Here is a 24,228-nt window from a genome sequence, read left to right as displayed (position 1 = left end):
CATTCCCACACACACCGCTCTGATCCTCAAAATCTGTATGCGAAGCACCGCTACACATCCTACTAACCACTTCATCATCACTCATAAACATCAACTCTGAACAACTGTCCTCAACACTCTCCTCTGACATACCTCCCTTTTGATACAAAGCTACATTCCGAAAATTCCACCTTTCCACATTCACCAAAACCACAAAAAACTTACCAACCCGCTGAACCCTAAAAGAGCCCCTGAACTTGGCCAAACCACCTTGGATCCTTCCCAATTTCATCTTGACCCAGTCCCCCACTCGTATCTTGGAATGAACATCCACTTCATTAAGAGATAGAACACCACCATGTCTGTCTGTGAACTTCTGCATGAGCATTCAACACACCCTTCAACCAAGCTGGAACTAAGTACCCGGTAATTGTCCCCGCATAGACACAAACTGAATTTTATTTGTGACACTATGTGGTGTGGTACAATGCACCCACACCATAATAGAAATGATTTCCTTGACATCATAGCGATTAGCTAAGGCAAGTTGAATGGTTCCCATAAGGAGTCTAACGGCTCTTTCAGCCATCCCATTGCCTCTAAGATTATACAGTGAGGTGCAAGAATGTTTAACTCCCCACGCCTGCAAACATTTTACCACCTCATGTGATGTAAGCTGCATCCCGTTATCCATGATAAGCACAACCGGAGCCCCCTCTTTTTTGAAAATATCCTTCAAGACTGCAATCGTGCTTCTTGTAGTGATATCCCTCAAAAACTCCACTACCAACCACTTTAGTGCACACCCACCACCACCACGGCAAATCTCATATCAAATGACAATTCATTCAACGGTCCAACAAAATCCAGACAAACCGAGTGCGAAGGCCTCCCCGGATCCTCTAAGTGTCCCCCCACACTCTTCTCAAGGACCAACCTCTTCTCACTTGCTTTACACAATTCACAATTTTGTACCCATTCTCTGATTTGATTACTCATCCCCGGCCACCAAAATTTTTCCCTCACTCTTTTGGTGGTCCAACCTTGCCCCAGATGTCCCTCATGTGCTAACTGAAAAATCTGGAACCTCAACCCTACCGGGGGTATAAAACAATCACCCTTCATAATCACACCATCACTGCAAACAGACAACTCATCAAGCACCTTCAAATAAGGTCTCACTGGCGAGAGTGCTCTCTCTCATCTTCCCATACTGTATTAATCTAAGCACATCTTTCATGACCACATCCCCATCCTTTTTATCCCTCCATTGCATCAACGAGAAGGAACCGGTCCTACTGTTCACTGCATCACAAACAGTGGCAACAGCACCCTCCTTGTCAGCATCTCTCACCCCAACACCATCAACCTCTTCCCAATCCAATGACAACCTCGACAAGCAATCAGCGTGAACATTCTTCCAACCCTGCAAAAATTCAACAGTATAATTATACTCCTGAAGCCTAGCCGCTAGTCTGGCCAATCTAGCCGATCCTTTTCATGTTCCTCATGCAGACAAGATTTTTATCAGTGGTTTGTGATCCATCCGTATGACAAAAGGCAACCCCCAAAAATACACCCGAAAATACTCAACACCCCATGCTGCTGTAGCTTCATGCTCAATGACCGAGTGATTTCTTTCAGCCGGCGTTAGAGTACGAGAGGCAAATGCTACCATCTTTTCTTCTCCATCATGATACTGTGAAAGAACTACACCCAAACCAGATGCACTGGCGTCCACTGTGAGTGCAGACTTCAAATCCTTATCAAACACTCCAGCTCGACATATCTCCTTTTTAAAGCCTTCAAAACACAATTGTTGTTCCTCCTCCCACTCAAACCTACTGCCCTTACGGAACAATTTTTTAAGATTCTCTGTCTTCTCTGCAAATGTTTCCACAAACTTAGCATAGTTCTCCGCCAGCCCCAAAAACAACCTCAACTGAACCCTATCCCTCGGAACGGGAGCCTTTCTCATAGCATTTAACAAGGAGCATTTAGGCCTAACAGACTCCATAGCCCAAATACTCTACTTGCTCAGTTAAAAAAACACATTTCTCCTGATTCAGTGTAAGATCAAACTCTTCCAATTTCTTTAACACCAACCTCAGAGTAACATTGTGATCAGTCACTGTCTTTCCCATGACTAAGATGTCATCTTGGAAATAGATCACATCATCTACACCGTCCAAAACCTTGGCCATTGCCCTTTGAAAAACACTTGCGGCAGAGGCCAATCCAAACGGTAAACGTTTAATTGAAACGTCCCTTCTGTAGTGACGAAAGCTGTGAGTGATTTGGAGTTCTTAGGCAATCTGATCTGATGATAGGCACTCCTCAAATCGAGTTTGGAAAAATACCTCTGGTCTTTCACCAGAATCAACAACTCATTAATGTTGGGAAGAGGGAACATATCCACTACTATATTCTGATTCACTGAGCACAAATCAACACAAAATCTCAAACGTCAATCCGCCTTCTGAGTAATCACCACTGGTGAAACCCACTCCGAAGCCTCAACAGGCTCAATAACTCCTTCTTCCAACATCTCCCCCAATAAACACTTCAATCCATCACGAACCTCAATCTATGTTGAGTAGGAATGGCATTCAGTTTCACTCGCACCCTATGAACGTAACCCCTGGACATCCTAACTTTTTAATCAAACACATTCCTCGCACCCGCCAACACATCATCCAAAGTGGGATCTTCTACAACTAACACCTGATTGGGGTCCCTAGGGTGTATCATAATGTTCAGATCAAATTGATGCATCCACCCCAGAATTGCCAGTCCATCTGTTGAAACATAAACCTTGCCCCTGACACACCTGGAGCCATATTGAATGTCACCTTCCGTGTACCCTAATATGTCTATAGACTCACCCTGGTACCCACCCGGATTGATATCTTTAGGTAAAAGTTTAACACTCATCCAATGCTTCTTAACTAGTTGTTGCAGAATAATAGTGTACATGGATCCAGAGTTGATCATAAGTTCCACATTCTTCCCACACACGGTAAAGGTGGCAGAAGGTCTAAACATTCTACCCCTATGCTCAGAAATGCCCGTACCCAAGGATTTGGAATCGTCATTCACTACAAGAACTCTGTCCTCACACAAATCTGCAACTGTATCCCCAACCACCCCCACACTAGAATATTTATTCCCTTTGCTGGGTTCTTTACAAACTCTTGCATAGTGGTCCTTGCTCACCGGCTGTCTGGGACGTTGCTGCGGTGTTCCCTGGAGAAGCTGAAGAGGCCGTGTGCGCTACTTTCGGTACGCTGCACTTGTTGCTATAGTGTCCGAGTGCTGCTTTGTACCCCGCAGCATCTTGGAGTGAGGGGAGTGTGTGCGCTACCTTTGGGGACCGCTGCTCGCAGTTGGACTGCTCCCGTTTAGTGACTCTGTAGGAGGGAAGTCGCTCTGAAGCGGGGGCTCCTGCTCACGGCTTCGGTGAGTGACGTGTGCCTCCCAAACAGGTACGCACCGGGCGTGTGTTTGGGCAGAATCCCGGGAGGTGAAGGGGCCCTCCCGCTGTTTGCCTTGGCACATGCATGTGCTCGTGTGCTTCTCGCGCACATGTGCTTGTGCGCAGCAGCTGGCTGTTCTTCTCCGGATTTTCTCTGACCGGCATCTCGTCATAGTCGACACTTCCTCGTTGGAAGAAGAAAAGAGTAGACCGCTCGCTTTGGGGAGTCGCAGCCATCTTTGGACATCGCTTCACACTCAACACTTCCTCGTTGGAAGAGGAAAAGACTAGACTGCTCGCTTTGTCAATTTTAACCCTTTGTAGTGTTCAACAGAAGCGAAGGTCTGGACTGTTTCTTTTTTTTTTTGTTGGTTTTGTGTGTCTGTCATGGCTGCATTGGCAAACATTATTACACCACCCTTCTTTTTACAACAGGCTGGTCAACCAGATATTTGTTGGGAGGATTGGATAGAGATTTTAGAAAACTACATTATAGCTTTGGATGGGCAACATTTTTCTCCAGCTAGGAAAAAGGACATTTTGCTAAGTGCCCTTGGGAATGAAGGCCAAAGGTAACTCGTCGCCAAAATGTGAGAAACCACTCTAAATGCACATCAGCAATCTCCGTTTCAAGTTTATTTGGAGAAACACAACCTGGCGTCCAACCATCCCAGAGATTACTGACCAACTGCCTCCTCTGGAATGGTGAACGCTTTACATTCTAGATTATGTTCACATCATAACACACCCCAAGCTACTCTTTCCCTGAAACCCTCACAAAACTCTCCCAGTGCACCTCAGCCCTGTCCTGAAGCAACCCAAGGTACTCCCTCGCTGAAAGCCTCGCGCGGCTCTCCCAATGCACCTCAGCCCTGTCCTGAAGCAACCCAAGGTACTCCCTCGCTGAAAGCCTCGCGCGGCTCTCCCAATGCACCTCAGCCCTGTCCTGAAGCAACCCAAGGTACTCCCTCGCTGAAAGCCTCGCGCGGCTCTCCCAATGCACCTCAGCTCTGTCCTGAAGCAACCCAAGGTACTCCCTCGCTGAAAGCCTCGCGCGGCTCTCCCAATGCATCTCAGCCCTGTCCTGAAGCAACCCAAGGTACTCCCTCGCTGAAAGCCTCGCGCGGCTCTCCCAATGCATCTCAGCCCTGTCCTGAAGCAACCCAAGGTACTCCCTCGCTGAAAGCCTCGCGCGGCTCTCCCAATGCATCTCAGCCCTGTCCTGAAGCAACCCAAGGTACTCCCTCGCTGAAAGCCTCGCGCGGCTCTCCCAATGCATCTCAGCCCTGTCCTGAAGCAACCCAAGGTACTCCCTCGCTGAAAGCCTCACGCGGCTCTCCCAATGCACCTCAGCTCTGTCCTGAAGCAACCCAAGCTACATCTTTACTGCGACCCTCACACGGCTCTGGCAATACACATCAATTCCGACCTGATATACAATATTTACATTTATAACAATCTCAAACTGTAACCTTTTACACTGTAGATTGATAATGCACATTTTGCAGTGATAAACACCATTTTAAGCCTTCTCTCTCCTCCTCCCCTGACACACCTGTCCTGCACCCCTCCTGCCAGCGGCCTCCTGTGCATCTTGTCTAGGGCACACCTCCCTTCCGGGCTCCTGCTAAGCTCCTGCAGTCCTTGCACACAGCAGGTCTCCAGGAGGCAGGATGCCGTGCTTTGATTAGAGGAAGCGGTGAGACCGCAGCAGCCTGTAAACTGTGCTCATTCTACAGAGAGGGCTCTGCAAGCCCTGGGCGAGGACCTGCAGTGACTAAAGGGCTCTTTGATGATGATGTGAGGTTGGTGGTCAGCGAGCTGAGACTGAAAATATAGCGCCTTGGGGGGCAACAAGGACTGACATACTTGGCCAGTGCCCCGAAGGCAGTAAGAACTCTGACTCTCTGTCAGTGCATGGGGGCAGTAAGATTCTCTGTCATTGGCTGGGGGACAGTAACAGATGCTCTGTCAGTGCAAGGGGACATTAAAAGATTCTCTGTAATTCCCTGGGGGCAGTAAGAGATTCTCTGTCATTGGCTGGGGGACAGTAACAGATGCTCTGTCAGTGCAAGGGGACATTAAAAGATTCTCTGTAATTCCCTGGGGGCAGTATGAGATTCTCTGTCATTGCCTGGGGGAGGTAAGAGATTCTCTGTCATTGCCTGGGGGCAGTAAGAGATTCTCTGTCATTTCCTGGGGGCGGTAAGAGATTCTCTGTCAGTGCTTGGGGGCAGTAAGAGATTCTCTGTCATTGCCTGGGGCAGTAAGAGATTCTCTGTCAGTGCTTGGGGGCAGTAAGAGATTCTCTGTCATTGCCTGGTGGCGGTAAGAGATTCTCTGTCATTGCCTGGGGGCAATAAGAGATTCCCTGTCATTGCCTGGGGGCGGTAAGAGATTCTGTGTCATTGCCTGGGGGGCAGTAAGAGATTCTCTGTCATTGCCTGGGGGCGGTAAGAGATTCTCTGTCATTGCCTGGGGGCAGTAAGAGATTCTGTGTCATTGCCTGGGGGCAGTAAGAGATTCTGTGTCATTGCCTGGGGGGCAGTAAGAGATTCTCTGTCAGTGCCTGGGGGCGGTAAGAGGTTCTCTGTCAGTGCCGGGAGGCAGTCATAACCTGGGGGCAGTAAGAGATTATCTGTCATTTCCTGGGGGCAGTAAGAGATTCTCTGTCGGTGCCTGGCGGCAGTAAGAGATTCTATGTCAGTGCCTGGGGGCAGTAAGAGCTTCTCTGTCATTTCCTGGAGGTAGTAAGAGATTCTCTGTCATTGCCTGGGGGCAGTAAGAGATTCTCTGTCATTGCCTGGGGGCAGTAAAAGATTCTCTGTCATTGCCTGGGGCAGTAAGAGATTCTCTGTCAGTGCCTGGGGGCAGTAAGAGATTCTCTGTCATTTCCTGGGGGCAGTAAGAGATTCTGTGTCATTGCCTAGGGGGCAGTAAGAGATTCTCTGTCAGTGCCTGGGGGCGGTAAGAGATTCTCTGTCAGTGCCTGTGGGGCAGTAAGATTCTCTGTCATTGCCTGGGGGGGGGCAGTAAGAGATTCTCTGTCAGTGCCTGGGGGCAGTAAAAGATTATCTGTCATTTCCTGGGGGCAGTAAGATTCTCTGTCATTTCCTGGGGGCAGTAAGATTCTCTGTCATTGCCTGGGGGCGGTAAGAGATTCTCTGTCAGTGCCTATGGGGCAGTAAGATTTCTTGTCAGTGCCTGGGGGCAGTAAAAGATTCTCTGTCATTTCCTGGGGGCGGTAAGATTCTCTGTCATTGTCTGGGGCCGGTAAGAGATTCTCTGTCAGTGCCTGGGGGCAGGAAGAGATTCTCTTTCGGTGCCTGGGGGTAGTAAGAGCTGTTCTGCCATTGCGTGTGGGACAGTAAGAGAACATCTGTCAGTGCCTGGGGGGCAGTTAAAGATTCCTTGCCAGTGCCTGGGGGACAGTGAGGAAAACACTAAACATAAATCCCAGGTCACTGGTGTGAGGATTTCTCCTTAATCGTGTTCAGGGAACACACACCAGGGTCTCGAAGAAGATTTCTGAATGTCAAGGCTGGTGCACTTGTCATGCAGGGAAGACATGAACATGAAGTCCTGCACCCTGTCATAAGTGCTATCTGAATATATAGTGAAGGGAGTGGGGAACCCCCCACCCCCCCCATGTTGTGCAGAAGTGGGTACCGGAAGTGCCCCTGCAAAATTAAGTTGTCTAGAAGAGAGACTCCAAAGGCCAGCTGCCTGGCGCGAGGAGCTGTGCTGGAAGGAATAGAAATCTACAGCACCAGGCAGTGTGTATAGCCCAGAGGAAGGATGGCCCTGCCTGGAGTTGTAGTAAGCCCCCTTCGTCCCTGATCCCTCATCCTTGCATGGTTGGTCACATTGGCACCATTAAAGTCCAGGTTCCTCTTCTGCCATGAAGGTGTGTCGCTGAGGAGCCAAGAGTTGGTTCAGCACAGTAGTCATGACGGAATTACTAATGGAGGCCCATATTTATGGATGGTTAGCGTTGATTTAACGCCATTAATTTTGGCACTAAAACTGCGCTAACCTAACTCCATATTTATATTCTGACCCCAGACCCATCTAGCGTCAAAGTATTGCAGCTAGCGCCATGTTTAGGATGTGCAAAACCGCCTTGCGTCAATGAGATGCAAAGTAGGCGTTCCCATCCTAAATACGATGCTAACCCCTAGCGCCATATTTATCTCCAGGCACAGAAACGATGCGCAAGGAGGAGGCGGACCTTATTAATGGTGCTAAGACCAGTTAGCGCCATTATTTAGTGCCTGGGTCAGATCAGGCGTTAGGGTGCAGGTAGGCCCATTTCCATGGTGCAACACCATGGAATGGGCACAAAGATGCCATCCGAAGCCCCAGGAACACCACCACCCACAGGGGCACTACAGGAGGGGGACCCCATCCCAGGAAAGTATACATTGTTTTTTTTAAGTACCATTGGGGGCCCCTTACATGGGGCCCCCTGCCTGGCACAGAGTATGTTGAGCCTGCCCATGGGACACTATTCCCCTGTGGTGGTAATGACTCCTGTCTACACTTAGACAGGAGTCATTTTTTGGCTCCTGGGCATCATAAGATGACGCTAGGCCGGTTAGCAGCATATTTTTTGCCGCTAACCAGTTTAACATCATTTCAGACCCTCTAGTGCCATTTTCCCTAACACCATCCCTGACCGGCTAGTATTTTTTTTAGACGCTAGCCATTTCTTCGCGCCATCTTGCGTCATTTACTAAATATGGAGCTAAGATGGCTGTAAGGAATGGCATTAGCCGGCATTGAGAAAAATGACGCAAAACTGCGTTTGCACAGTTTTGCGTCATTTTTCATAAATATGCCCCTGAATTTTGAGTGCAAGTCCTGGTAAGTTCCCCTGTGCCACGTTTGATAAAAGGGGGTTGGGGCCACATGAGTCTTCGAGCTGGTGACACACCTTCTTCCCACACAGGAGCAGATGTTGTGAACAAAAAGTAGGTGACCTAGAAACAGGAACCTCTGAAACAGACATGGACTACACTCCCCATGATACACTGGGGCACTTATTTGTGCTCCAGTGACCAACACAGTAGGAAAGTCCCACACAATTAGCAGGATTAACAGAGAAGGTCAGGACCTTGGTGCTATGAAGTGTTGATGGGGATTTTCTCATGTCATATTGATAGGTGGAGACTGAACACAGGCAGGCCTGATTTCCTCGGATTTTCACAAGGAATAGATATAGGGCCTGATTCACAAAGGTAAACTTAGACCTGGAGTCTAAGTTAGACCTGAAGTCTTTTAGATCTGAAGTTTAAGTTAGACCTGAAGTCTAACTTTATACCTGAAGTAAATTAGACCTGAAGTCTTTTAGATCTGAAGTCTAAGATAGACCTGAAGTCTAACTTTAGATCTGAAGTCTAAGTTAGACCTGAAGTCTTAACTTAGGGCTCAATTCACAAAGGTAAACTTAGACGTTTGGTCTAAACTTAGACAAAAAGTGTAAGTGTATGATTTGGGAATTCACAAAGGGCATTTACGAGTGCTATCTTTAAGTGTGCACTCAGTGCAGATCTCCGCCCCCAGTGCGGGCCTAAAGATAATACTTGTTAATGTCCTTTGTGAATTCCCAAAGTCGTAAACTTACACTTTTGGTCTCAGTTTAGACCAAACGTCTAAGTTTACCTTTGTGAATCGAGCCCTAAATGTACTTTCAGGAACATATAGAAACAAGCAATGGTTTTCAGTGATGGTTTCCCTGCTGCCAAGAATGAAATAGTGTGGAACTAAGGAGGAGTTCACGTCCCCTTTGGTACTGTCACGGTTACAAAACTCAGATGATGTGAGGCAGGATGGCCCAATATCCAAGTGACTGACACTAAAGGTAATCAACATCCTTGGAACACAACAACCTGCTAAACCCAGAGTCTCATATAGCCCTGAAGGGCAGGGCCTCCTTGTTTTCAAGGGTTTAACACCATCTTCTCGGTCAAGTACAACAGTAATTGGGGTCACATCAAGCGATATTATCTGAAGGGTGGTGACAACCACAACCCCATCAGGTGTGGGATGCCACAGAAAGAGGAAGAATCAGAGATCCCCAGACTCAACAAGTTGCCCTAGAAATCTGCAACATCAGAAAGTGGAGATGGGAAAGAGTCAACTATGCATATCTCAGGGCATGGCTAGGAGGTGAAGAGGTGGTCCCGCCTAAGAACACACTCCTGACCCACGTGGCAACTGGAAACTTCATGGATGAGCCAGGCTGCATTGTCCACCTCGAAGCAGTAGAGTCAAGTGGAGGGACATCAGGGGCTGGCAAAAAAAGCAAAACTGTGTAGAAAGGAAAGAAAAAAAAACAAAGAAAAGAAAGAAAGAAAGCATCTCCTATAGACAAGGTTCACTGAGGAGTGTGTACATGTGAAAAACATACTAACATAACCTATAGAAAAGAGCACTGGGAAGGAAGGTGGTGGTAGAGATGACAAGAGGAGCCTATGAAATCCTCTTAAGGAGGAGGAGAGAGCGTGGTGAAACCTACTGAGCAGGGAAGAGGATTTAAAGAGTTTCTGGTGATCACAGCTGATGGCTAAAGTCCATCCAGAACAGCCCTATAAATATAATTGTAGACTGGGTGGCATCTTACAGGGGTCTTCTTCGGTGCCACCTTTTCAAGAGGGTAGCCCTTGGAGAGAAACTGACCTGGAACTCAAGAAGAGATGGAGTCCTCCTCAAAACTGCACAGAAACAAATGTTCCTTTCCCTGAAGAGCTCAGGAATGAAAGGGCTCTGCTACACCATCCCCTCAACTGTACAAAAGAAAGTGCCAACTGATGGGCAACTTCAGGAGAGCTGTAGGACATGGTTTATGCTCATAACCCACCTTCAGTGTGGAACAATCCAGCCGGGGTCCCCTTTATAAAAAGAATAGGACACACCCAGAAGGAAATAATCTACAGACCGCTCAAGGAAGAAAAAACATTTGAAAATACTGCTAACAAAGTAAATAACAAGCTAAAAGCTGAGGCAGTAGCCCCCTTCAAACCCCTTTCAAGGAGAATTCTCACTCAACTTAGGTGCAATAAAAACGCCAAAGGCCGGAGATCCTTCAGTGACCCGAGAGTCTGGAGGAGCTTTAGGAGAGCCTCTAGGAACTAGGGTTGAGCTGGAGCCTCAGGTAAGTAAGAGTGAGGCTGGATCCTTAGGGACCCAAACGTAAGCCGTAGCCTTGAGGGCCTACATTGAGCAGGGCCTTGGCCTGGGACGTAAGAGTGAGAAGGAGTCTGTGGGACTTGGAAGCTTCAGAAATCTGTTGGTGAGCGGAAACCTCAGGGCCATGGTGCATGCAAAGCACCAGGAGAGTAAAGGAAGCCTCAGGGAACCTCAGGGTGAAAATGATCTTCACTGACCTGGGGTGGGGAGAGCAGGAGTCTGTGGGAACCTCAGGGTGAGCAGGTGCCTCAGGGATCTGAGCCTGAGAAGTTTAAAGATACCTCAGGGCCATGGTGTGTGCAAAGCACCTGGAGAGTAAAGGAAGCCTCAGGGAACCTCAGGGTGAAAATGATCTTCCTGACCTGGGGTGGGGAGAGCAGGAGCTGTGGGAACCTCAGTGTAAGCAAGTGCCTCAGGGATGTGAGTCTGAGAAGCCTCGGAGAACCAGGGAGCAGAGCAGCGTATGCGTCCTGAGGGTGAGAGGATGGTCTTAGGGTCACTGATGATTAGCAGGAGCCACACTGTCATAGGGTGAGAGGTGCTTGAGAGTTAATATAGAAGCCACAAGTAAGGGTAAGCATGAGCCTCTGAGGACTGATGGTCAGTGGAAACTGAGGATCCATACAAATGAGCGGGAGCTTTAAGGCCTGCTGTCAGTGATGGACTCAGGGACATTCGTGGACCTGGACACGGCATCAGGAGACCAGTGGAAGAGCTGAGGTAGAATAATGTAGTTACCAGTCTCGACCAATGTTACTGGCCTCAAAGTTCTTCCAAAATTATCACCCTCATACTCAACAACCAATACCTCATTAAAGGTCACAATCCACTAACCTGGGCCTCTTCTTTTCATGCCCGAGACTATTTTTGGTTCCAGTCTGACTCCAAAAGAGATGAGCGTCGCAAAGTACCTTGATACTGGAGACACTGACATCAAGAGGGAGGCAGAAAAGGTCAGCATCCCCAGACCTTGTCACCCCTACATCTAAAATCAGCAGCCCCGGTGTCGGAAAGTGCCTCTTTTTGGCATGGTTAGCCCCTACTTTTTGCCTGGTATCTGATGTAATTTCGACTGAAAGTGCACTGGGTCCCTGCTAACCAGACCCCCAGTGCTAGATCTCTTTCCCCAAAACTGCACAGTTTTGCCAATTGGCAAAACCTTTAGCACACTCTGTAAGTCCCTACTAAATGTATCCCTGGTACCTAGGGCCTGGGATACTAAAGAGGGTCGCTAAGGGCTGCAGCGTGAATTGTGCCACCCTGAGGAACCCCTCACCAAGCACATGACAGGCTGCCACTGCAGGCTGTATGTCTTGGTGCAGACAAAAGTTAAAACATGACATGTCATACAGCCTGTGTGCCATGTCCCCTAAACACTGCAAACAATATAGCAAGCCTTCTAGCAGGCCTTACAAACCTAAGGCAGCATGCATTACATTACATGTGAGGGCATATCTGCACAAGCAGTTATGCCCTTTGTCGGTTCTCAGACATAGTATGTGACCAGGGAAGCCATTTTAAATACATGTGCTGGACACTGGTCACTGTCACTGTAAGTTCCCCAGCTACATGATGGTTTCACGAAAGATAAGGATTTGTGGTATCAAGCATCTTGTATTGTTGAACCCACACTGATGCCAGTGTTGGATTTACCAATACATGCACCCAGAAGGCACCTTAGAGGTGCCCCCTGAAAACTACCACTACTAGTGTGTTAACTGACTGGCCCTGGCCATCTTAGCCACCTTAGCCATGTGTTTGACCCCCAAAAGTGAGAGCCAGCACTCTCAGGGGCCAGAGACAAAAGCCTGCACTGGGTGGGGGTGTTAACACCTCCTCCAGGCAGGATGGACATTTCAGGGCGGGAAGTTTTAAAGGCCTGGCTGCCTTTGTAATGTGACCCAGGTCTCTCCAAATGGCGGGGATGACCAACCCCCCTGTCCTGACCCCACTTTTTGGCAGCAAGACAGGTGGGAAAATTAGTCAGATTAGGAGGTGTGCCCACTTCATGCCAGTCCCACCCATAAGGTGGATGAGCTGGAGGGGACACCTCTTGTTTTTGGTGGAATGAGACTTCTATGGTCAGGGTTATGCCCACATCCCAACGGAAGTGGTCATAAAGAGGGTACAGTCACCCTAAAGGTAGACAACCCATTAGCTGCCACCTGGCACTCCCTGTAACACCCCTAAATTGAGTATTTAGGTGGCACCTCTGAACCCCAGAACTCAGATCCTGATGATCTAAGAAGACCAAGGACAAAGAAGAGTCTGACCTGCAGAGCACGAGAAGTCAAGCAGCTGACCTGGTACCAACCCCGCCGGCCTGTCTGCAACCCTCAATGGAGTCTGCATCAAAAGGCGGCTCACCCTACAGTTGAACCTTCAGAAATCTGGAAGGACTGCCTGCTTTTGAAAGACTCAAGTCTCCCATGAACAGAGGACCTGCTCCCCAACCAACTCTAACAAAAAAGGACTCAGCAGCCTCTGGAACTGCAAGGACCCGACACCGGAAATCACCACTGCACCCACTGTCACCTACCTTAGTGGGAGTGGAGCTCCGGTGCCAAGAAGGTTCCCCAGCTCCACAGGGTCTAAGTCTATCATGGTTTTACCCCTCCTGGACTCCCCAAAGTCACTTGCAGCCTCTACACGCAGAGCCCCTCTCCTGCAGCCTTTGTGGTACGAGAAGCCCAACACCTAAAGCAACCACTGCACCCATCGCCACTGATCCGAGTTGAAGTGCTCCCCTGGTGTCAACGACTTCCCCCAGCTCTCCTGAGCTCGAGCCTACTGTTGTTTCACCCCCCTAGACTCCACGACGATGCCTGCAGCCTCAGACAATGGAACCCCCAACTGCAAGTGCTCCTAGACAAGGAAACCTGGCGCCAAAGGACCCTCCTGCATCTGTCGCCCCTGGGACCAAAGGTGCACCTACGTCCCCGAGGACCCCACGTTTGCGGCCTACCAGTTGGTTGTCCCCAACTGGCCTCCCAGCCAGAGCCTGCAGCCTAAATCCATGGAGACCAATCCCCATCAAAATACATTGGGCTTCCAATGCCGTACTACACCTCTGACCTCAGCCGCCCAAGTGCTGCACGCAGTGACCTGTTGGTGTGGTCCTGACCCTTGTCCAGTACTCACCTTAAGTCTACAAGATTGGTCCTGTGAGTCATCGTAAAGTGCTTGTTTCTGAATGTGTTTTCCTTCCATAGGTTAACATTAAAGAACTCTGAAAAGTGCACTGTCGATTTTTGCAAGTGAAAAGAATTTATGCTTAAAAACTTACTTACCTTGTAACAAAAGGCTTGGTTTCAAAGTATCTATAAAAAAAAAGTGTTGTTTTCCTAAATTGGTCTCGGGTTTATTCTTTAAATGTATGTCTTATTTATTGCCTCTCTGACTACAACAAATGCTTAGCACTGCCCTCGGATAAGCCCAACTGCTCGCCCACACTACCACAAAATAGAGCGTTAGTACTATCTACTTTAGCCTCTGCAAACCAATTGGGGGTCCACTAGACTTTCTGCATGGTGTACTACATTTTAGTGCACCATATAGAGAGTCAGTATCCTACCCCTGGGTACCTCGTCACCCCTACATCTGACACCAGCATCCCGGAGGGCCTCGTCACCTCTACATCTGACATCAACATCCGAGGGACCTCGTCACCCCTACATCTGAAACCAGCATCCCTGAGGGCCTTGTCACCCGTACATGACATCAGCATCCCTGAGGGCCTTGTCACCCCTACATCTGACATCAGCATCCCCAGGGACCTTGTCACACCTACATCTGACATCAACATCCAAGGGATCTCGTCACCCCTACATGTGACACCAGCATCCCTGAGGGCCTTGTCACCTCTGCATATGACATCAACATCCGAGGGACCACGTCACCTCTACATCTGACATCAGCATCCCTGAGGGCCTTGTCACCCGTACATGACATCAACATACGAGGGACCTCGTCACCCCTACATCTGAAACCAGCATCCCTGAGGGCCTTGTCACCCCTACATCTGACATCAGCATCCCCAGGGACCTTGTCACACCTACATCTGACATCAAGATCCAAGGGATCTCGTCACCCCTACATCTGACACCAGCATCCCTGAGGGCCTTGTCACCCCTACATCTGACACCAGCATCCCCGAGGGCCTCATCACCCCTACATCTGACACCAGCATCCCCAGGGACCTTGTCACCCCTACATCTGACACCAGCATCCCTGAGGGCCTTGTCACCTCTACATCTGACATCAACATCCGAGGGACCTCGTCACCCCTACATCTGACACCAGCATCCCTGAGGGCCTTGTCACCGCTACATCTGACATCAACATACGAGGGACCTCGTCACCCCTACATCTGAAACCAACATCCCTGAGGGCCTTGTCACCCCTACATCTGACATCAGCATCCCCAGGGACCTTGTCACACCTACATCTGACATCAACATCCAAGGGATCTAGTCACCCCTACATATGACACCAGCATCCCTGAGGGCCTTGTCACCTCTGCATATGACATCAACATCCGAGGGACCACATCACCCCTACATCTGACATCAGAATCCCTGAGGGCCTTGTCGCCCCTACATCTGACACCAGCATCCCGGAGGGCCTCGTCACCTCTGCATATGACATCAACATCCGAGGGACCACGTCACCTCTACATCTGACACCAGCATCCCTGAGGGCCTTGTCACCTCTGCATATGACATCAACATCCGAGGGACCACATCACCCCTACATCTGACATCAGAATCCCTGAGGGCCTTGTCGCCCCTACATCTGACACCAGCATCCCGGAGGGCCTCGTCACCTCTGCATATGACATCAACATCCGAGGGACCACGTCACCTCTACATCTGACATCAGCATCCCGGAGGGCCTTGTCGCCCCTACATCTGACACCAGCATCCCTGAGGGCCTTTTCACCCCTACATGACATCAGCATCCCCAGGGACCTCGTCACCCCTACATCTGACACCAGCATTCCTGAGGACCTCGTCACCTCTGCATATGACATCAACATCCGAGGGACCACGTCACCCCTACATCTGACACCAGCATCCCTGAGGGCCTTGTCACCCGTACATGACATCAGCATCCCTGAGGGCCTTGTCACCTCTACATCTGACATCAACATCCGAGGGACCTCGTCACCCCTACATCTGAAATCTGTTTCCCCAGGGAATTTGTCACCCCTACATCTGACATCAGCATTCTCAATGAACTTGCCACCCCTACATCTGACACCAGCATCCCCAGGGACCTCGTCACCCCTACATCTGAAATCAGTATCCCAAAGGACCTTGTCACCCCTACACCTGGCACAAAGAGGGAGTAAAAAAAGGTCAAGAGAAGTCCAGGATACCCGGGGACGTGGTCACTGTACCATGACATAAGATGGAAGCAGAGGTCAGCATCGAAGGGACCTTGTCACCACACCTGCTGACAGCATGAGGGAAGGTTAGGAAAATAGCTCCCAAGGACCACATCATCGTCTGACATCAAGAGAGGATCAGAGGAGGTCAGCATCCCAAGGCATCTTGTCACTTCACCAGCTGACATACATTGCGAATCAGAGAAGGTCAGCATCCATGGGACCACATCACTGCTACATCTGACATCAAGAGGGAGCAGAGAAGGTCCTGTGCTAGGCATGGGCCTGCTAATAAGTGAGCAGCTTCACACCTCCTGTTAAAAAACCTTGAAAGTGTTGAGGCTCAGGGAGCAGCAGTGGTTCAGCCCTGGGAGGCCCAAAGGAGGAGGCCCCTGGGCCTCACAGTCATGGGCCGAAAGGGCATCAGAAATCTAATGGCTGCACCTGCATAACAACAGCCATTAGATGGGCCCTTGGGCGTGACGTCAGCCCTGCCCTTGCGTGAATGAAAAGCAAAGTGTCTGGCAGGGCTCACAACTAAAGAAATACAAATGTCCAATTACTTAGGATGGAGGGAAGTCCAGCATTGTCAAATTAAAAAAAACACACACTTTAACACACAGAAGCATTTTCCCTTGGTTAATGGGACTATATCACTGTGTTGAGGTGTATTTAGTAAAAGTGGAGCCGCCGTCAATACCTCTGTGCAGCGGGTGCAGCTGCACCCATTGTGCAGATCACTGCCGGTAAATCGGGCAGTGACCTGCGCGATGAGGCACTGCACACGGTGCCCTGCACTGCCCATGCCAAGTGCATGGGCAGTGCAGGGGCGCCCCAAATCGCCCCAAGATACCCATTCCGCCAGCCTTTCCCTGGCAGTGTGAACCACCGGGAAAAGGCTGGCAGAATTGGTATCATTATCCGGAGGGCAGCGCTGCTTGCAGCGCTGCCCTGTCGGATAGGAATGCACCGCCCCCGGCAGAATTGCCACTGGCAGTGTCTTCCGCCGTGGGGTTTAGGGCGGGTCATTATATGGCGGTCCGGGCCGCCATGCCGGATGGTGGTATTTACCGCCACCGCCGGCATGGCAGCCCAGACCGCCATGTACATAATGAGCCCCTAAGTGTTGTTCAGCACATACCCTGACTGCATGTATTTCAATGTGTTCTGCTGTCTGGTAATGAACCGAAATAGAGATTGGTGAAATAAAGCATTTGCCTGGGATCACACAATTTGGTCAAGCAGAGAAGCCGGGATTGATTGTAGATTTTCTAGATTCTCAATGTGCAATTCAGCCACCACATAGGCTTCTGTTTATGGCATTAAAACTTAACGTTTCATCTTTAATTCTTAAAGGGTGAGACTAGAGTCTGGATGACAGGAAGAGTCGACAGTCTTACGGAGCACAAACATTGGCAATGGACATAAGAACACTTCACAACAGACACAGACTACAGTAACAGTTTTCCAGCACAGAGATTTGCCTGAATTCACAGGATGCTGAACTGTGACAGGGACTGAAGCCTTGCCCCCGTGATGCAGGGTGGGCAGCTGTGGGCACTAGGCCATATCGCCTCCTGTGAAAGCTCAGCTCATTTTGGGTTCGGGTTACAAGAGGACAGTGAACTGGGCAGAGCCAGGCCTCTTGCTCGAGTTTTCAGTGGCTTGCCCACCTATAATAGCATGCAAAAGAAATTAATGTTAAGGGGGGCAGAATACATGCAAAAATGTAAAACAAGCATTCAGAGAGTGTGAGGGTGGAATGGGAGAGATCAGCTGAAGTACGGTAAGATGCGAGCGGGAGAAGAGTGGCAAACAGCAGCACGTGGGGACAAGATGGGGATGTAAAGGGGGCAGAACCAGCAAAAAAGTTGAGGCAAGAGAAGATGAAAGGTTTGGTGAAAAGATGAGAGGAAACGAGTAGAGCAGAGAGGGGAAAGATGAATGCAAGAGAGTCAGAATTAGAGTGAATGCAAGATGCTTGTGGAGAGCTACGTGAACAGGAGATAATGCAGGGGTGAAGTGGATCTGAGAGGGCTGAAGCATCAAGAGTAGGAAACATGCTGAGCAAGAGATGAGTGAAAAGTAGAGCATGGAGGGCTGAAAAAATGTAAAGAACAATAATGTATTCGTTTTGAGAGGCGAGTGATGTCCTTCACGAAGGGTTGTGATCTTGAACCATCCTGAGTGTGTCTTCTGAAGTCCAGCCGCTCTTCGTCTACTCTATTACTGCTCTTGACCTTTCTATTAAATCTCACTCCCAAGGCCTCATTTACAAGAATGTGACGCATCGGCTCCGATGTGTCAGATTTCTTGTGCTGCCCGACACCCTAAAAACGCCATGGATGCGCTGTATTTAAAATACAGAGCTCCTTGGTGCACACTTTCACAGATGCATCAGAAATCCTGACAATCTGTGCTGCTAAACTGACGCATTGCTGGATTAGTGTTAAAAAAAATGACACTACTCCAGCATTTCCAGGAGGTGCCCATGGAGAAAAGCCCTGCATCAGTTTTACGCCTGCTCTGAGCAGGCAATACAGTTCTGATGCAGTGAAGTCGCAGAATGACGCAGTAAAATGTAAATTTCACTGCATCAGTTCTACGTGGCTTTTCCCATTAGCCTGCCTACCTTGCATACATTATACCTTACACAGGTATAATGTGACGCAAGGCTTTACAAATTGACGCATTGGTCCCAATGCGTCAGTTTGTAAATGTGAAGCAGTATAGAGCACTGCTTGTGCCACCATTGCAAAAAAAAAAAAAATGACGCAACGGTGACGTAAAGGCCTTGTAAATGAGGCCCCCAGTATGAGCCTTTCCTCTACATGTCCTGACCGGAGATCTAGAAATCATAGTTCCTGCCGTCACCTCCCCATGCAATAACTTGATACCTTGTCATACGTTCTTACCAACGTAAAAACTAAACAAGCTGTGGTTGTTTCTCTGCTCAAAAAGCCTTCAGCTGGCTCAAAACGTATCCACCTTGTCTAACATTTCTTTGGTACTTTTTTCTCAAATGTCCCACAATATTGTTCTGTAAAAGTAAAAAAGCTGAAGCATATTGTGAGACCTTTTCTTTACGTCAGGGGTAATAGGTGATTCCTTTGCAGCATCTGTGCTGGATACTGTTGTTTGTGACTGCTGTTTTAGAACCTGAGACTATTTCATTTCAAATGTTTACGTTATTCCTTTTGGAAACTTGTCTCTTCAACGGTGGCAATAGCGAGCAGTCAAAGCTCACTCCAAGATGTGATGATGATATTGGAACTCAAATATGTACGTCATATTTATCGTACTAGCTAGATTAGCACCTTACCCAGCCAGCCTAGCTATGTCTCTTAAAAGGGACTGATTTAGACCAGTTGATAATGGAATAAAACAACAAAGATTGTGTTCTATGACTAAGAGTCCCCAAGTACCAAACAACCATCTTACAATATCTCTATGTGTGCGCAGTGTCCTGCAAAGTGATAATGGACAGCTGTCACCCTACAAGACTTAAGTGCTGTGAGGCCCAAAAAAGGTGCTAGATTCAAGTAGTAAAGGCAGAGAATCAACAGTTGACTATCGGGCCTATGACCAGATGTTTTTATTACTGTGGATAAACTCCTTCCTTGGGCTAACGTAGCTGCTGGTGCACAGAGTCAGTCTGACTATGCTCACAAGGACACCTGGCTCATTGTAATGTGCAAAATGGGTCTGGGCAAGCATATTATGATGTGAGCCTCTTCCCACAACAAATAATCCCAAAATTCAAGGAGTGACAGCGAGGCTTGCAGAAGTGACTGCTTTTCAGGAACACAGTTCGAATTGGCCTCCTGTGGGAGGTGAGGGGAAGAAAGAGCAGAGTACCGGAGATGGGGGCTGTGGAGGAGGAGAGCAGCTGAAAAATGAGGGGCATTCCAAGGACTACATCATTACACACTGAGGTGGTCATTATGACATTGGCGGTGAGTGATAAAGTGGCAGTAATACCGCCAACAGACTGGCGGTAATTACTGCCAAATTATGACCATGGCGGTAATAACTCCCATTGACAGCCAATGTACCACACCAACCGCCAGGGTGTAAACACCCTTGACCACGGCGGTAGACATCAACAGTCAGGCGGAAACAAAACACAGAAGACGAAATACTCACCCTCTGAGACACAGAGAAGATCAAGGCTGCCATGCTCCACCTGGAACCCCAACGCCGAAGAGGATGACAATGGTGAGTACAGCCGCCTAGCACACAAGGGAGGGAGGAGGAAAAGGAGAGTGACACACACACACACAACACACACACCATGCACACAACCAGCTGCAGTGGAAAAACAATGTCACTGGACCCACGTAATAATAATGCAAGGACTACAGCATTCCAGAACTGAAAGTGTAATTGGATGAAAACAGCCACCATATTGTCCATGTGACAAGATACACGAGTCACTGTGCAGAAAGGGCCAATGGCCAATCCAAAGTACAAAAGGCTCACATGGCCACAGGGCACAGTCCAAGCCTCAATTCTTTCCCTGATGTAATCCTTACTACACTGTTCAGGGGCATCATGGTGGGAATGGCCAGGCACCTCAGGGGGAAGGGAGGTGGGGGGCACTGCAGCTGAAGTGGGGAACTTGCCTACTGGTTCTGGAGGGGGCTCCTTGCCCATTTCACTTTGCTCGGGAGTGCAAGGTCACAGTCTCTGAAGTGGGGAACTGCCACTGGTTCTGAAGGGGGCCCATTGCACTTTGCTGTGGAGCGCAAGGTCACAGTCTCTGAAGTGGGGAACATGCCCACTGATCCTGGAGGGGGCTCCTTGCCCATTGCACTTTGCTGGGGAGTGCAAGGTCACAGTCTCTGAAGTGGGGAACTTGCCCACTGGTTATGGAGGGGGATCCTTGCCCATTTCCCAGTGCTGGGGAGTGCAAGGTCACAGTCTCTGAGGTGGGGAACGTACCCACTGATCTTGGAGGGGGTTCCATGCCCATTTTCCTATGCTGGGAAGTGCAAGGTCACAGTCTCTGGAGTGGGTGACTTACCCACTGATCCTGGAGGGGGCTCCATGCCCATTTCTCTATGCTGGGAAGTGCACGGTCATAGTCTCTGAAGTGGGGAACTTGCCCACTGGTTCTGGAGGGGGCTCCTTGCCCATTTCCCAGTGCTGGGGAGTGCAAGGTCACAGTCGCTGAGGTGGGGAACGTGCCCACTGATCTTGGAGGGGGCTCCATGCCCATTTTCATTTGCTGGGGAGCGCAAGGTCACAGTCTCTGAAGTGGGGAACCTGACCACTGGTTCTGGAGGGGGCTCCCTGTACAACAGTCCCAGAGGGTGACCTACATGTCCTCTGCTGGCGGTGAGGGCTGGTGTGTCCCAGCTGGCGGTGAGGGCTGGTGTGTCCCAGCTGGCGGTGAGGGCTGGTGTGTCCCAGCCTGAGGTGAGGGCTGCTGTGTCCCAGCTGGGGGTGAGGGCTGCAGTGTCCCAGCCTGGGGTGAGGGCTGCTGTGTCCCAGCCTGAGGCGAGGGCTGCTGTGTCCCACCCTGAGGCGAGGGCTGCTGTGTCCCAGCTAAAGGTGAGGGGTGCTGTGTCCCAGCTAAAGGTGAGGGGTGCTGTGTCCTAGCCTGAGGTGGGGACTGCTGTGTCCCAGCTGGAGGTGAGGGCACCTTGACCACTACTGTTGGGGGGGGGCTCTTGCCCCTCTTAATTGGTGGAGTGGGAGCCTTCCCTTTCCTAGGTGGTGGAGTAGGATCCTTCCCTCTCTTGGGTGGTGGAGTGGGATCCTTCCCTCGCTTGCCTCCACGACTAGGAGGTGCCTATACTGTCCCTGTGGAATGTTTGGCTGAGGTGCTGGGCTGGGTCGTTGGGACCCTGCTCATATGTGCAGGACGGGGGGGGAAGGGGGAGGGAAGAGGTCAAGATGTGCAAGAAAAAGCATTTTAGCGATGATGGGGCTGGATGAGGGAGGAGGGATGCGAGTGGAGGTTGAGGGAGTGGTTGTTGGAGGTGTACGTCTGCTGGACTTTGGTGCAGGTTCATGGGCAGTGTGCGGATGTGAGGAGGATGGCTGTTGGGTGTCTGTGTGTGTGCATTCGTGTCTCTTAGGAGGTGGGGACAAACAGGGTGGGAGCAAACAGGGTGGGAGAGGACACAGGGGACGCGTGGATGGATGTTGTGAAGGTGTCTGCAAGTGAGGTATGTGTGCTGCTTGGTGTGGTGATGGTGGTGGTGGCTGTTGATGTAGTGCATGCAGGTGTGAGTGTGGATGTGACAGTGAGGGAGGAAGAGGAGGAGGAGGTTGGAGACAGTGGAGGCAGTGGATGTTTTTGTGTGTGCAACTGTCTGTTGTTTGTGTGAGTGCTTGTGGACTGAAGTGTGTTGCTTGTGTTTGTCTGTGCCACTCTTGTGTGATGGTTTGTGTGCATGCGTGTCTGTATGTGTGCATGGGATGGGTTGGGGTTGAGGAGAGTGGGACTGGGAAGTGGTAGATGGAGGGGGGACGGTAGGTACAGGGACAATGGCTGCCATCAGAGAGGAGGTCAGAGCCTGGAACGATCTCTGTTGGGCCGCCAATACACAGTGAATGCCCTCCAGGAATGCATTGCATTGCTGCATCTGATATCCCAGCCCCTGGATGGCATTCACAATGGTTGACTGCCCAACAGAGATGGTTCTCAGGAGGTCAATAGCCTCCTCACTGAGGGCAGCAGGGCTGACTGGGGCAGGGCATGAGGTGCCTGGGGTGAAGGAGATGTTCACCCTCCTGAGTGAGCGGGCACGGGCAACTCAGTGAGGGACTACTGGGAGGGCGGTGCTAGTACGGGAGTGGCAGCTGTACCTGTAGCTGGGGTGGTCCCAGAGGTGTCCGCCACCACCAGGGAGGGTCCATCGGAGGAGGTATCAGAGTCAGTGTTGTCACCTCCTGTCTCTGCCGTGGTGCTCCTCTCGCCCTCTGTCCCTCTGGTCCCTTCGGCATCGGTGGACTCTGCCTCCTGGGTCCTCTGGGATGCAGCTCCCTCTGTCACCAGTGCCCCTGCTCCTCCGTCAAATGATGCTAATGCACTCATGGACAGGATGACAGAAGAAAAAAGGGGGGTAGAGAGAAAGGGAGCACTGGGTCAATTACAGCACCAACACCACATATGGCATACAAATTACCGTCACACACAGGCATCAGGATTGTGTCCCATGCATCGCACTGGCATTACACTGGCTAGGTACCACAGCAAGATGAGAGCCAAACACCGCCAACTGCACCCCGCCTGGGACACCCTACGCCCTGTCTGACATGGTATGCAACCTAGCTATGTTACTAGCTATGTTACCAGATATAGCAATACACCCATTACCCTTGAGCTGGATCACGCTGCGTTCTCTGAGCTGGCATTAAGGGGCACCCACTAACTGACACCCACCACCACGTTCCCATGCCACCTACCAATCATAGTTGTAACGCACACTGTACTCACCCCCTTGTGGCTGCTGTGATGCCCTCAAGTGCCCATCCAGCTCTGGGTAGGCCACCACCAGTATGTGGGCCATCACAGGGGGTCAGGCTCCAACGGGCACCCCGCCATCGTTGGGAGGCCATCCCCAGCTGGGCCGCCGTGGTCTTCCAGGCCCAGCATCTCTGGTCCTCCCACTTCTTCCTACAGTGGGTGCTCCGCCTGCTGTAGACCCCCAGGGTCCGCACGTCCTTGGTGATGGCACGCCACAATCCCTTCTTTTGATGGGCGCTGACCTGCAGAGAAAACACAGACATGAGGACACCATTACACATACAATCCAACCTGTCACACACATGGCCCACAAATCCCCTTCCATCCCTATTGGCGCACACATTACTCAGCGCCCACCATGTACACTACCACCAGACATACGACCCCCCCAAACGACTCAATGCTTGCACACACATCTCCATGCAACCCTGTCACATGCCTCGTGCCCAAGGTATACTCACCTGTTGGTCTGGAGGCCTATACAGCTGCCCATACTGGGGTAGGACCCCATCCACCAAATGCTCCAACTCCTCCGAAGTGAAGGCAGGGACCCTTTCCCCGGTCACACGGGCCATGGCAGGATCCAGACACAGGTCACAGCAGCACACACAGTGTAGGTGTTGTCCAGTGGGAAGGAATCGAGTGAGGTTATGGACCGAAAATGGCGGTCACGTCTGCGGCGGTGTACACCGTCATGCCGCTGGTGATCCCCAT

Source organism: Pleurodeles waltl, chromosome 9, assembly GCF_031143425.1.
Source record: "Pleurodeles waltl isolate 20211129_DDA chromosome 9, aPleWal1.hap1.20221129, whole genome shotgun sequence".
NCBI classification, from domain to species: domain Eukaryota; kingdom Metazoa; phylum Chordata; class Amphibia; order Caudata; family Salamandridae; genus Pleurodeles; species Pleurodeles waltl.
Note: the sequence above shows the minus strand (reverse complement) of the source record.